Raw genomic sequence first — 15,310 nt, 5'->3', positions numbered from 1 at the left:
TCTACTTTTCAATGCATTCTCATAACTGAACTATAAATTTCTTTGCACTTAAAGTAATTCCCTTTTTTGTCTTTCAGCAGGAGAAAATAGGAATTCTATATGCAATTATTGCAGTGTTTATTCTATTCTGTCTTTTGATAGGACAGTTTTTAAATTTTTAATTCCACCTTTCCTTCTTTTCTCATCTGATCCATCTATAATCCTAAACAAGTAGATTTTATTCAGCATATATTAATTTATCCCTATTATATATCTGGAATGATTCTAAATTTTTGATACATTGGATTGAATAATATAGATGTGATCTCTAATGTCATGTCTGTAATCTAGTTGGGGATGAGGAATTATACAAATATTGAATTATATTTATGCAATGCATTACTAAGAATTATAGTGCATTTTGAAAGCAAATCAATTTAATTTATATAATAATTTTTCAACAAAACAAGGTGAATTTTATATGAACCACAGTTCTTTTTTGAAATATCTTTTATGATATGGAATTTTGATGTTTCCTGCTAGCCAACAGCATATTATTTTCATATTCATTCATTTTCTCTTAAACTACATGCTGTTTTGGACAAGTAAAATAAAGAGAAATAAATATTTACTAAATGTATACTCTAGTCATATGATTAAGATATTCTAATTACAATTACAGTTTCACAAATAAGCTTAAGTTTAAAGAATTTATGTAACTTGCCCAAGATCAGCATGTCAGTGGATGAAATAATGGAGCAAATCTTGGTTTTGTGTATCTAAAACCCATATTATGCTGCTTCTCTAAATGAAATTAAATAATTCCAAGATAATGTAACAAATCATTAGATAGAAGTTTGTAGGAGTGTTTTTTTATTACATTATGATGATTTTTCATAGCTTAAAAGTCTTTAGAATATGAATTAAGTACTCTCAGGCAGCATTTATCAATATTGAGGGGCCAGTTGTTTTTCATTTTTAATTCTAGTCCTTTATGGATGGATTCTTTTTGGAACACAAAATCAGAAACAGGGTATTACTATAATGCTATTTTCTAGAAAAGTGTATACACATATTCTCAATTTTTGTACCTAACATGGTGCAAAATGGCAACAGTTCATAGATCTGTACATTTCATTGGACCACTTTTTTTTATTGATTTGGAGAGTCCAAATATGAATAAGTCATAATGCCTGCCTTCAGTTAGATTTGTAACCCATTCACTATAATATGAGGGAGAGTAAACTATAGCTAGTAATAATAAATCAAGATTCCACAGATGGGGTAAACTTAAATTAACATTGAAGATTAACATAGGTAAAACTCCCATAGGTAAGGAGTGAGAAGGAGGAAATAAAAAAATATGTTTTCCAAGTGAAGTTTTATTGGCTTGAAAATGGATCATCTAGTTTCATGTGACTGAAGCTTCTCATTATTAGTTTTCAACCCAAATCAGAAGGTTTTTGTTTTGAGTTCTGTTATTTATGTTGATCATCTTGTATCTCATGAGGACTATTACATCATCTAGATGGGAGGAAGTAGAGAGTTATATTACATACAGACAGAACATAAGTGGTAGAGAGCAGATCCATATAACAGTGACCAAATTTGAATGTGAAGTCAGTTTGAATGCTAACGTGTAAGTAAACTTTCATAAATTTAACTTATCTCCTTCTATACTATTAAATATAACTAACATAGTTTACATTTTCTCATACTATCCTGCTTCAGGTATCATTTCCAACAAAGCCAATGGATGGAGCAAATCACTCTGTGGTGTTGGAGTTTGTGTTCCTGGGACTCACCAACTCCTGGGGTATCCAACTACTCCTCTTTGTGTTCTCTTCCATGCTTTATGCAGCAAGCATGATGGGAAACTCCCTCATTGTGTTCACGGTGGCTTCTGAGCCACATTTACACTCTCCCATGTACTTTCTGTTGGCTAACCTGTCCTTCATTGACCTAGGTCTGTCTTCTGTCATCTCCCCCAAGATGATTTATGACCTTTTCAGGAAGCACAAAGTCATCTCCTTTAGAGGCTGCATCACCCAGATCTTCTTCATCCATCTCATTGGTGGTGTGGAGATGGTGCTCCTCATAGCCATGGCCTTTGACAGATATTTGGCCATATGTAAGCCTCTGCACTACCTGACCATTATGAGCCCACAGATGTGCATCTTCTTTTTAGTGGCTGCCTGGGTGGTTGGCCTTATTCATTCAGTGGTTCAATTGGCTTTTGTAGTAAAGTTGCCCTTCTGTGGCCCTAACATGTTGAACAGCTTTTACTGTGACCTACCTTGGTTCATCAGACTTGCCTGTGCAGACACCTATTGACTGGAACTCATGGTCACAGCCAACAGTGGTTTCTTCTCTGTGGGCTCCTTCTTCTTACTGATCATTTCCTATGTTGTCATCATTCTCACTGTTCAGAAGCACTTTTCTGCTGGTTCCTCCAAGGCTTTGTCCACACTTTCAGCTCACATCACTGTGGTAGTCTTGTTCTTTGGTCCTTTAATATTAATCTATGCTCAGCCATCTTCCTCCACACACCTGGATAAGTTCCTGGCCTTCTTTGATGCTGTTCTGACTCCTTTTCTGAATCCTGTCATCTACACACTAAGGAATCAAGAAATGAAGGTGGCAATGAGGAAAGCATGCAGACAGCTAGTGAGTTACAGGAAGATTTCTTAAGTGATTGGTGGTGTAAAAGTACTCATAGACTATTGAAGTTCACTGTGATGATGAAACTCAGATGAACAATTCTCTTTGTCCTACCATGATTTGATAATCCATATTGTATTAGGTCCATTTTTTCTTTCACTAAAGAAGGAGGATCATTCACTTCTGAAAGAAGAGGAGGAATTAAAGTATTTAGAAACCAAAGATTATAATGATTTTGAATTTCAATTCCAAAGGGATGGTATTATATGAAACAATTATTATAAACAGGCCACTCTGCTTCAAGGCCTTCAGACGAGGGAGAAATTTCTTCTTATTCCTTTATAATCCAATACAGCCTCATCTTAAGTTGATTACATTTGCAAAGATCCCATTTGCAAATAATCTCACTTTTCACAAAAAAATCTCACTTTAACAAAACTGTGAAGTATCTATTTAGTGGACACAGTCAACCCAAAGTAGTAGTGTATGTAGTGAAGCTATCAGGGAACTAAAATGGTTGTAGTATAACTACAGAGTGAAAATGTATTTAATTAACACAGTAGAAGTAACTTAGAGAAAACTGAACTCTAGTCTTGCTTTGATATAGCAGTTGGTGATTCAGCATTTCTAAGTGTTTTTTTTTTATTTTAGTAAATTCACAAAATCACACTCTGCAAACTTTGCCCAAAATTTAACATTTATCACTGCCTCTCTTTAGTTTCATTATTTGAAGTTATACCTATACAACAAAGGATAATAGAATTTACTTCCTACTGTCTATATCCATTAGGTTTTGTGTTTCACTAAAACTGGGCTATGCATATCCGTCAGTGAAGTGGGCCAGGTTTGAGGCCTGTATTTGGAAAAAAAAACCGGTCATTTTATCTTAGAGTCTAACATTTTTTTTCCTGTTGAACAACAAAGCCATATTCTTTTACCTTTCATAGCCATTTGTATGTTGTCCACTATTTCTTCTTGTCTCAGTTACCCCTTTTAATTATGACTTTAACCAAAGTGACTTACTCTTTCATAGAGAATACTTAAAAAAATATCCTACAGTCTGCTAGGCACGATGGTGCAGACCTGTAATCCCAGCAGCTTGGGAGGCTGAGGCAGGAGGACAGTGATTTCAAAGTCATCCTTGGCAACATAGTGAGTCCCTAAGCAATTTAGTGAGACTCTGACTCTAACTAAAGTATCTAAAAAAGGCTAGGGATATGGTTTAGTGGCAGAGCATCCCTGGGTTCCATCCCCAGTAACAAAACAAATCAAAGCAACAACAACAACAACAACAACAACAACAACAACAACAACAACAAATGCCCTGCAGCCTGACTGCAGTTAATATGGTAAAAATATATTTTTTCAGGAACTATTGCAATAGGAGAATAGAGACCTCTCAGCATTGCAGTGGGTTGAATTCTCCATACAGTAAGAATAAGTGGAGAATTTTATAGCTAAGCAGCAGATTGTGGGTCAGTGGATATTATTAAGAGAAGATATCAAGGGTGTGGTATTCTCTGTATTTCTACTTAGCATGATTTTTGCTAAAACTGGGTATACATATGCATCAGGAAAGGGGCCAAGGTAGAGGCCTAATTGAGAAAAGAGCTCAGAAGAGTCTGACTAATTTTGGTCAGGGAAAAAGTCTTTTGTCCCTCAAAGGAGGAAAATTGAGAATCACTGACATACAATTATTTTAGTGGGCTAGCAAAGCTCATGAACACTCAAAATATAACCCCCTATTTCTGCAAATATCCTACCCAAATGTTAAAGGTAGTAAGTGCTATTTTTAATCTATTATGTCCCATCATCCCTCATATAGAATACCAATAAAAACTTAAGTATTTTTAAAGGTGTCATAAAAATTTAAGTTTTTATAGGTGTCCTATATGTAGGATTGTTGGGGTTTTTAGCCCCCCCCAACCCCCATTCCCTCCTGGCCTGCGGGAGAGATAGGGAGAGCACGCCCCAACCAGGATGAACCAAGAAAGGAAAGGGTTGACTGACTGCCCGCAACCAGCCCTCCCTCACTGGAGGACAATTAGATGTGTCAGGGAGACCAGTCAAAGCAGGATCTCAGTTTATTGAGAAAACACACACAGCTAATAAAATGTAGAGGAGCCAATCAGGATAAAGGTCAGCAGGGTGGGGAGAGTTCACATGTACACCCATCCTACAGGCAGTAATAGGCCACAGGAGCTGTCCATGAGGGCAGAAGAGCCCTGAACCTATCCTAGAGGTGGTCTGATTTTTCGTCACAACCCACAGCACCGCCTCCTGGCTGGTTGCCAGGCGCTATCTTAGCCACATGTGGCCCCAGGACCTGGAAGCGGGTAGCAAGTTAGGTTTCCTCCTTTCTGATGTACATGCCCCACATGTTGTATGTCCTACATCAAGTTAGGTTTCCTCCTTTCTGATGCACATGCCCCACATGTTACATCATGCCCTACATAGGATGATGGACATAATGGTTAAAAGCAGAAAAAATGAATATATTTTACTAATATGATCTGAAGATACAGAGACTCTATACAAGTGTAGGTAAAATCTCTCTCTCTCTCTCTCTCATATAAAAGTGTGGAATATTTTCATATGCAATCTCATACCAGATCTGTAAGATGTGTTCTATTTCCCATGGAATGAAGAAAAATTTTTGCACAAACAGACCAATAAATTAAAAAAAGCAAACTAAACAAATTGTCTTATCTTTCGTCTGATGCACACTACGTCCCCACTATCCCAATAGAGATTATCAAATGATCAGATCTTGAAATAAAATTTGTAATTCTTAGTATCACCAGTGAGGAATTCATTACTTATGAGAAATGTTGAATCAGAACCAGAACCAAATTCGCCCCAAATCCAGAAAAATAAATAAAAATCACCACATCAGAAAACAAAGCAGATGTTGTCAGATTGCTGCTTGATAATCTCTATAGGAATATGGAGGAGACATGACTGGGCTTAACCAGGAGATTCATTATTTGGGAAGTAGATTAACTGGTTCCAGAATGTGTGCTCACTTGGATATTGCAATGGAAGTTTCAAAGGGGTCAGGGGACACTTTTTAAAGAATTAAAGACACGTTTATATAAAGTGGTCATGTGTCATTTATTCATATCACTGGTGAGGGAAGAGCAAGATTGTAAATCAGTTTTAAACACCTCCATTGTAATGGAATCTGTTTCTAAATTTGAATGAATCCCCCTGAAAGTGCAATTTAAGGGCTCTTGATTTCACCAATTTCTTGATTCTGATAGTGACAATGTTTTATAAATGGGCTAATGAACTGTGACCACTTCAGAGCTTTTAAGAGACAAACCCAAAGAAGAAAAAACAAACAAACAAACAAACAAAAACCAAAAAAACTAGTCAGAGATACCTCTTATTTAGAAAAAATATTTTATATCCTTAAAATTGTATTTCCTCACTTATTTCATTTTCATATGCAGTTCTTTTCCCTTGGTGGGATCCTAGTTGATGTAAGGACAGTATTTGATACATGATCTAGAAACAACATATATTTTAAGACATTTAAGAAAGATTACAGAGGCAGTCAGAATGAATAATGCTCAAATTTACTATTAACCAGGGAAATTCAAATCAAATCAGTTCTCTAGACTGAAAGTCACTATGTTGGGTAATATACTATATTATTTATAAAAGCTGGGTTGGAAAGTTACCCAGCTATATGACGAAGTGAGAAATTGCATTCTTGCAACCCTAACACTAGGTCCAGTGTGGTAGTGTGTAGTTTGTTGGCTAAGGTATTGATGAAATATTCCTGGTTTCAGAAGGAATCAGTTCCACAATGATGATACCCAGAGCCTTCGATCTGATAGTTACAAACTTCAGTGGTCATGAATCTACCAACCAAGAAGAAAGGAAGGCATCAATAAGCTGTGTCCACTAGGTAACATAGCTTATTCTTTTCCCTAATCAACAAGTATCTCATACAGGTAAATATGTGAAGGTGTTCATCTTGTTGCCTAACTAACAACTGTGGTCATAAACTTTCATATGGGACTTCTTAGCAGTATACCTTAGAAGTGTTTTCTGGAAACTCCACTTGAGATATATGTTTTAGAAGTACTTGCACATGTGGAGAAAAAGACATCTAAAAATATCTGCTGGTAAATAAAAATATTTACAAAGCAAAAAGTGACAGAAAGCTAAATGTACAGTAATGGGGGATGGTTATAAAAACTCTTGTGAGGGCCAGTCCTTACTTGTCCTCTTATACTTAATTTTCATCATGTTCACTCTGCTCTGTAAAAATGGACATTTGGGGCTGGATCAATGGGTGGTTTATACCCTCGGGCTTCTGCTTGGGTGAAGCTAATAGAGGCTATGGCAGGAATTTGGATGACAGAAAACAAGTGGACTCAGGGTGTGGATTTCCTCATCTTCCTGTTTTCTGAATTTCTCCACCAAAGCCCTCAGCTTTCCTTGGTGGCCTTTATCTACTGGCAGTGTTCTTTGGTTTCTGTTAAAGCTCCCTGCCATGGGCCCTCAGCCTGGGCATAGTAATCATTTCTGCTTTTATCTAGATCCTGGATACCTTATCATTCCTTTTTTGTTTTTTAATACTGTCTACGTCCTTGTCAATTAGACTTAGAGAAAGCATTGAAAGCAAGTCACACTAAAGAAATTAAAAATTGCTTAGCATTTTTTTAAAGTAGTCAATATGCATATTTTACAGAGGGACAAATGGCTGATTTAGTATTTTGGTTTGTCTACTTTCTAATGACAACTGGCTGTTTACTCTCAATTAGTTACTCCACATAATTTTTAAATAAATTATGCACAGATGCCATAGGTATAGAAATATAATGCACTGCTCTCGAATTTGGAAATTTGCAGTCAAAAGGTACTTATCTGGGGAAAGAAAGATTTTATATTTTCAGTAGAAAAATTCATGGAAGAGGGAGAAAGACTGAAATGGGAACTGGGCTTCCTGCCTTTTTCCTGCAATAAAGGCAAGTTGACCTCATGCTGTTTGGTCAACCTATAACTCTATGCTGATTTATTAGATCAGCATAATTCTAAAATCATTGATATAGTCAAGGGAATATCTCATTAAGAGAAGAATTGACAGGATGTTCCAAAAGTCCTTAGGTCTGTACTCAGCCTGGCCACCTATATTTTCATCTCCTAGTAGTCATTTAATCAAGATTTTCATGTGCTACCTCAGAGGTGTAAATCTATTATAGGGTATTTATTATTACTGTGCTCTGAGGTGATATGAGCTAGCATTTTTAGAGCACTTCCTCATCCATTGATCAAGAATTTATAAATTTCCTCCTGAATTATTTGCCCACCACAAAAAATTCAAAGTAGCATGTAATATTGTGATTAAGTATTTTATTTCATAAGGGGAAAGACTGAGTAGGAAAAGTTCCATGTATCTGAAAGTTTGACTAATTTTAATTTTTTGAGTTCCATTAATCTTTTCTACTAGGTGGAAGATTTGCGATGGTGTCAATAGAGGACGTTTTGCTTAAGTGACATTTGTCCATTGCAGGAAATAATGGCATAAAGCTCTTACAAAGTGTTTGCTTCTATGACACTTTTTCCAAATATTTCGTGTGTGTGCATGTGTGTGTGTGTGTATGGTAAGTGCCTTTAGATTCTGATTTCTTATCAGATTTTAAGTGAAAGGTACAGGTTTATGAACTATTGTTACCATGTTGGACGTTAGATCCCCAGAACCTATGCATCTTACTGCTGTCAGTTTGTATCCTTTGATCAATCTCTCAGTTTCTCCTTTCCCCAGCTTCTGGTAACCACAGTTCTACTCTCAGGTTCTATGAGTTAGACTATTTTAGAGTCCACATTTAAGGGACATTATGTTATCAGCATACTTTGATCAATTTATTTCAAAGTTTCTCTGGTTATCTCTGCCCTTAGTCCCCTGCTTATATTCTACTGAGATGACTTCTATTTTCATGAGATTTCCTCTTTAAAAAGTCCTTATTTCTGTCTTGCTTCTGCATATGAGAGAAAACATTTGACCCTTGGCTTTCTTATTTCACTTAGCATGATTTTCTCCAGTTCCATCCATTTGCCATCAAATGCCATAATTTCATTCTACTTTGATTAAAACTGAATTGTGTATATATATCCCATTTTCTTCATCAATTAACTCATTGGTTGATGGATACCTAGAGTAGTTCTGTAACTTTGCTATTGTGAATTATGATGATGTACATATTGGTACACATGTATCACTATAGTAGAAGCCAGTTATTTTCATGGATCAGTTTTTTGAGGACTAGGATATTTGATTAGTATATTTCCATGTTGTTCTGTATACTTTTATTTTTTTAAAAAATTTACTTTATATACATTTTTTCTCTAACCTGTTTCCATCAGTTCTCTCTGTTTCCTTCTGCTAAGAGATAATCTCTATTATTCTTTCATTCTTCCTTTAATTTTTTGGTTCTATCTTTTTTCCTCTTTCCTCATAATCATCACATCCTATATAACTTCTGCCCTCTCCTTGTTCACCATTCAAAATTGTAAACCCTTTTGCCAACTTACTGTTTTTATTGTAGGAACTAATGATCATATCATTTTTGTTTATTGTGACAATTCTCATTGTAGACATCATAGCAGAAACTGGTTTAATGCTGTATAATCTTTGAATTGGTTGTTGTTATTTTGTCTCCCCCTAAATGGTGAGGCCCTGAAAAACTTCAGAGACACTACCAGTGCACAGGGTAGCAACTCTATTGCCTCAGATACATAAAGTTAGATGGGTACACACACACAAACATCATAAAAAACAAGGGAACAAATCATCTTACATGAACCAAGATATTCTAATAACAGAATTCATTGACACCACAGTGGAAGAAATGTAACAGAAGGAGTTTAGAATGTACAGTGTTAAACTGATCTGTGAAATAAAGGATGATATAAGGAGTAAAAAAATAGAAAATACAGGAAGTGAAAGATCACTTCAAAAAAGCAATAGATATTCTGAAAAAAAATCAAGCAGAAATCCTCTAAATGAAGAAATAAACCAAATTAAAAATTCAATTGAAAGCACCACTAACAGACTGGAATACTTTTAAGACAGAGTTTCAGGTAATGAAGAGAAAATATATAATATTTAAAATAAAGTTGACTGCGGAGAAAAGATGTTAAGAGGTCATGAATAGAACTTGGACATAATATGGGATAACCTGAAAAGACTGAATTTAAGATTTATTGGGATAGATGAAGGCTTGGAGATACAAATGAAAGAATACACAATCTTTTCAATAATATAATATCAGAAAATTTCCCAAAACTAAAGAATGAATTGGAAAATGAAATACAGAAGGCTTACAGGATCCTAAATATACAAAATTAAAATAGATTCTTACAAAGGCACACTATTATGAAAATGGCTAGCATACAGATAAGGATAGAATTTTAAAGGCCACAAGAGAAAAATTTCAGATTATGTATGGGAGAAACCAGTTCAGATCTCAACTGATTTCTCAATCCAGACTCTGAGACCTAGGAGTTCCTGAAACAACATATACCAAGCTCTGAGAGAAAATGGATGCTAGCCAAGAATTGTATATTCAGCAAAATTAAGCTTTAGATTTGGTGATGAAAGAAAAACCTTCCATGATAAACAAAAATTAAAAGAATTCACAATTAGAAAGCCTGCACTACAGAACATTCCCAATAAAAATTTCCATGAGGGTGAAATGGAAAAAAAATGAAAACCAGCAAAGATAGGAACTGCACTAAAGGAAAAGTTAATCAAAGGAGAAACTAAGTCAAATTAAAAATAAGAAATAAATCAAAATGTCTAGGAATACAAATCATATCTCAATATACTCTGAGTTTTAATAGCCTAAATTCATGAATCAAAAGACATAGACTGGCAGATTGGATTAAAAAACAAGACTCAACAATATGCCATCTCCAAGAGACGCACCTCATGGGCAAAGACATCCACAGACTGAAGGTGAAAGGATGGGAAAAAACGTATCACTCACATAGATGATGTAAGCAAGTAAGGTCCATCCTCATATAAGGTAAAGTGGACTTCAAGCCAAAGTTAGTCAGAAGAGATAAAGAACAACATTTCATGCTGCTTAAGGGTTTGATACATCAATAAAACATAACAATTATAAATGTTTATGCCCCAAACAATGGAGCATCTATGTACATTAAAAAAACCCTTCTCAATTTCAGGAATCAAATAGATCATAGCACAATAATACTGGGTGACTTTTACACATCTCTCTCACTACTGGATAGATGTTCTAAAAAACAACCACAAAAACCAAAGCAAAACAAAACAAGAATCCTGAACAAAGAAACTATAGAACTAAACGATACAACCAATGATTTAGACTTAATGAACATATATAGAACATTTTATCCATTCATGTGTGGATACATATTTTTCTCTCAGCAGCACATGGATCCTTCTCTAAACTAGTCCATATCTTACACCAAAAAGCAACTCTTAGCAAATAACAAAAAATAGAATACTATCCTGCATTCTAATAGATCACAATGGAATGAAATTAGAAATCAATGATGAAATTCCAAAACCTGGAGACTAAGTAGTACACTATTAATGACAAATGGATAGCACAAGAAATCAAGGGTGAAATAAAAAAAAATACTTAGAGATAAATGAGAACATATTTCTGGGACAGTAGGAAGGCAGTGGTAAGAGCAAAATTCATTGCATTGAGCTCATTCATTAAAAGAATAGAAAGTCAACAACAACAACAAAATGATCTGACATTGCATCTCAAAGCCCTAGAGAAATAAGAACAAATCAACACCAAAAGCAGTAGAAGACAGGAAATAATTAAAATCAGAATGGAAATCAATGAAATTGAAACAAATGAAACAATTTAAAACTGACAAAACAAAAAGTTGGTTCTTTGAAAAAATAAATATAATTGATAAACCCATAGCCACCCAAATGAAAAGAGAGAAAACTCAAATTACTAAAATTTGTGGAGAAAAAGGAAATATCATGAAAATACTACTGAAATACAGACAATGATCAGAAACTATTTTGAAAATTTATACTCCAATAAATAGATAAATTATTGCCAACAATTTTTATAACACAAACTATGTGCATGACAAACTACTGTGTATGACTACTAATATAGAAGTGGTTGGAATCAGTTAACTATAATAAAATATGTTTTAAATGATTGAAATGTAGGCTCTTTGCTGTTTAAAAACAAAAACCCATTTTATTGAATTTAATTAAGAAATTTCAATTGTTCTCATTTTTTTTCTATAAACCAGCCCATTTTTATTAGTTGTTATCAGTTATACATGACCATAGGAAGCTCTTCCATTCGTTGTACACAAATGGAGCAGATTTTTTCGCTTCTCTGGTTGTACATGAAGTAGAATCACACCATTCGTGCAATCGTACATATGCCTAGGGTAATGATGTCTTTCTCATTCCACCATCTTTCCTACATTTCCCCCCACATTCTCTCCAACACTTATTGTTGCTTGTATTTTCGATAACTGTCATTCTGAATGGAGTGAGATGAAATCTTAGAATAGTTTTGATTTGCATTTCTCTAATTACTAGAGATGTTGAACATTTTTTCATATATTTGTTGATCGATTATATATCTTCTTCTGAGAAGTGTCTGTTCAGCTCTGTGGCCCACTTACTGATTGGGTTGTTTGTTTTTTGGTGTTAAGTTTTTTGTGTTCTTTATATATCCTAGAGATTAGTGCTCTATTTGATGTGTGTGGCAAAAATTGGCTCCCAAAATGTAGGCCCTATTTTCACCTCACTGATTATTTCTTTTGCTGAGAAGAAGCTTTTTAGTTTATATCCATTCTGTTTATTGATTCTTGATTTTATTTATTGTGCTTTAGGAGTCTTGTTAAGGAAATCAGAGCCTAATCTGACATAATGAAGATTTGGGCCTCCTTTTTCTTCTATTAGATGTAGGGTCCCTGGTCTAATTCTTAGGTCTTTGATCTACTTTGAGTTGAGTTTTGTGCAAGGTGATACATAGGGGTTTAGTTTCATTTAGCTGCATTTGGATTTCCAGTTTTCCCAACACCATTTGTTGAGGAGGGTATCTTTCCTCCAATGTATGTTTTTGCAGCCTTTGTCTAGTATGAGATAACTGCATTTATGTGGGTTTGTTCTGTGTCTTCTATTCTGTACCATTGGTCTATGTGTCTATTTTGGTGCCAATACCATGCAGTTTTTGTTACTATGGGTTTGTAGTATATTTTAAGGTCTGGTATTGAGATGCCTCCAGCTTCACTCTTCTTGTTAAGGTTTGCTTTGGCTAGTCTGGGTCTCTTATTTTTCCAAGTGAATTTCATAATTGCCTTTTCTATTTCTATAAGGAATGATGTTGGGATTTTAATTGGAATAGTAATTAATCTGTATTGTACTTTGGGTAGTATGGCCATTTTGACAATATTAATCTGCCTATCCATGTACATGGGAGATCTTTTCATCTTCTAAGGTCTTCTTAAATTTCTTTTTTTTAGTGTTTTGTAGTTATCATTGTAGAGGTCTTTTACTTCTTTTGTTAGATTGATTCCCAAGTATTTTTTTTGAGGTTATTGTGAATAGGATAGCTTTCCTAATTTCTCGTACAGTGGATTCATCACTGATGTATTGAAATGCATTTTATTTATGGGTATTGATTTTGTATCCTGCTACTTTGCTGAATTCATTTATTAATTCTAGAAGTTTTCTGGTGGATTTTTTTTGGATCTTCTAAGTAGAGAATCATGTCATCAGCAAATAGTGATAGTTTGAGTTTTTCTTTTCCTTTTCAGGTATCTCTTTAATTTCCTTTGTCTGTCTAATTGCTCTGGCAAGGGTTTCCAGGCCTATGTTGAATAGAATTGGTGAGAGAGGGTATCCCTGACTTGTTCCAGTTTTTAGAAGGAATGCTTTCAAGTTTTCTCCATTAGAATGATGTTGGCCTTGGGCTTAGCATAGATAGCTTTTACAATGCTGAGGTATGTTCATACTATCCCTAGTTTTTTGAGTGTTTTGAACATGAAAGCGTGCTGTATTTTGTCAAATGCTTTCTCTGCATCAATTGATATAATCATAAGATTATTGTCTTTAAGTCTATTGATGTGAGGTATTACATTTATTGATTTCCACATGTTGAACCAACTTTGCATTCCAGGAATGAACCCCACTTAATCACGGTGCACTATTTTTTAAAATATGTTTTTGTATGCAATTTTCCAATTTTTTTTGAGAATTTTTGCATCTGTGTTCATCAGGGTATTGCTCTGAATTTTTTTTCTTTGATATATCTTGTCTGGTTTTGGTATCAGAGTGATACTAACCTCATAGAATGAGTTTGGAAGGGTTTCCTCCTTTGTATTTCATGGAATAATTTAGGGAGTATTGGTATTAAGTCTTTTTATAGGTCTTGTAGAACTTGGCTGAGAATCTGTCTTGTCATGGTCTTTTCTTCATTTGTAGGCTTTTGATAGTGTCTTCTATTTCCTTGTTTGAAATTGATCTGTTTAAATTTTGTATGTCCTCCTGGTTCAGTTTGTGTAGATCATATGCCTCTAGAAATCTGTTGGTATCTTCAAGGTTTTCTATTTACTGGAGTTTAAATTTTCAAAATAGTTTCTAATTATCTTCTGTATTTCAATAGTGTCTGTCGTGATAGTTCCTTTTCATCACAAATTTTAGTAATTTGAATTTTCTCCTTCTTTTCATTAGGGTGACTAAGGGTTTGTCAATTTATATTTATTTTTTCAAAGAACAAGCTTATTGTTTTGTCAAGTTTTTGAATTGTTTCTTTTGTTTCAATTTTGTTGATTTCTGCACTGATTTTAATTATTTCCTGTCTTCTATTACTTTTGGTGTTTGTCTGTTCTTCTTTCTCTAGGGCTTTGACATGTAATTTCAAGTCTTTTATTTGTTGACTTTTTCTTCTTTTAGTGAATGAACTTAATGCAATGAACTTTCCTCTTAGTACTGCCTTCATAGTGTCCCAGAAATTTTAATATGTTGTATCAGAGTTCTCATTTACTTCTAAGAATTTTTTTAATTTCCTCTCTGGTGCCTTTTGTTACCCATGTGTCATTCAATAGTGTATTATTTAGTCTCCAAGTGTTAGAGTAACTTCTATTTTTTATTTTATCATTGATTTCTAATCTCACTTCATTATGGTTAGAAAGAATGCAGGATAGTATCTCTATTTTTTTTTGTATTTGCTAAGACTTGGTGTGTGGCATAACATATGGTGTAGGGGAGGATCCATGTGGGGAGGATCCATGTGCTGCTAAGAAAAAAGTGTATTTGCTCATTGATGGATGGAATTTTCTAATACGTCTGTTAAGTCTAAATCATTGATTGTTTTATTGAGTTCTAAAGTTTTATTTTTTTAGTTTTTGTTTGGAAAATCTGTCCAATGGTGAGAGAGGTGTGTTAAAGTCACCAGGATTATTGTGTTGTGTTCTATTCAATTCTTGAAGTTGAGAAGGGTTTACTTGATATACATGGGTGCCCCAGTTTTGGGGGCATATATATTTATAACTGTTATGTCTTCTTGATGTATGAAATGTCCTTCTTTATCCCTGTTCACTAACTTTTGTTTGAAGTCCACTTTATCTGAGTCTGGAAACCTTGCTTGTTTACGTGGTCCATGTGAGTGGTGCGTTT

General features: G+C 34.5%; 1 pseudogene; it reads left to right on the top strand.

The window, feature by feature from the left end:
- Positions 1-1,728: 1,728 nt before the first annotated feature.
- On the top strand, positions 1,729-2,670 carry LOC124104567 (olfactory receptor 4F3/4F16/4F29-like; annotated as a pseudogene).
- Positions 2,671-15,310: the final 12,640 nt, after the last annotated feature.

Source organism: Marmota monax, unplaced genomic scaffold (genome assembly GCF_021218885.2).
Source record: "Marmota monax isolate L192 unplaced genomic scaffold, Marmota_monax_Labrador192_F-V1.1 WCK01_AAM20220418_F8-fsc00001, whole genome shotgun sequence".
Lineage (NCBI taxonomy): Eukaryota > Metazoa > Chordata > Mammalia > Rodentia > Sciuridae > Marmota > Marmota monax.
The sequence above is the reverse complement of the archived record's forward strand: the minus strand, read 5'-3'. Positions and strand labels throughout refer to the sequence as shown.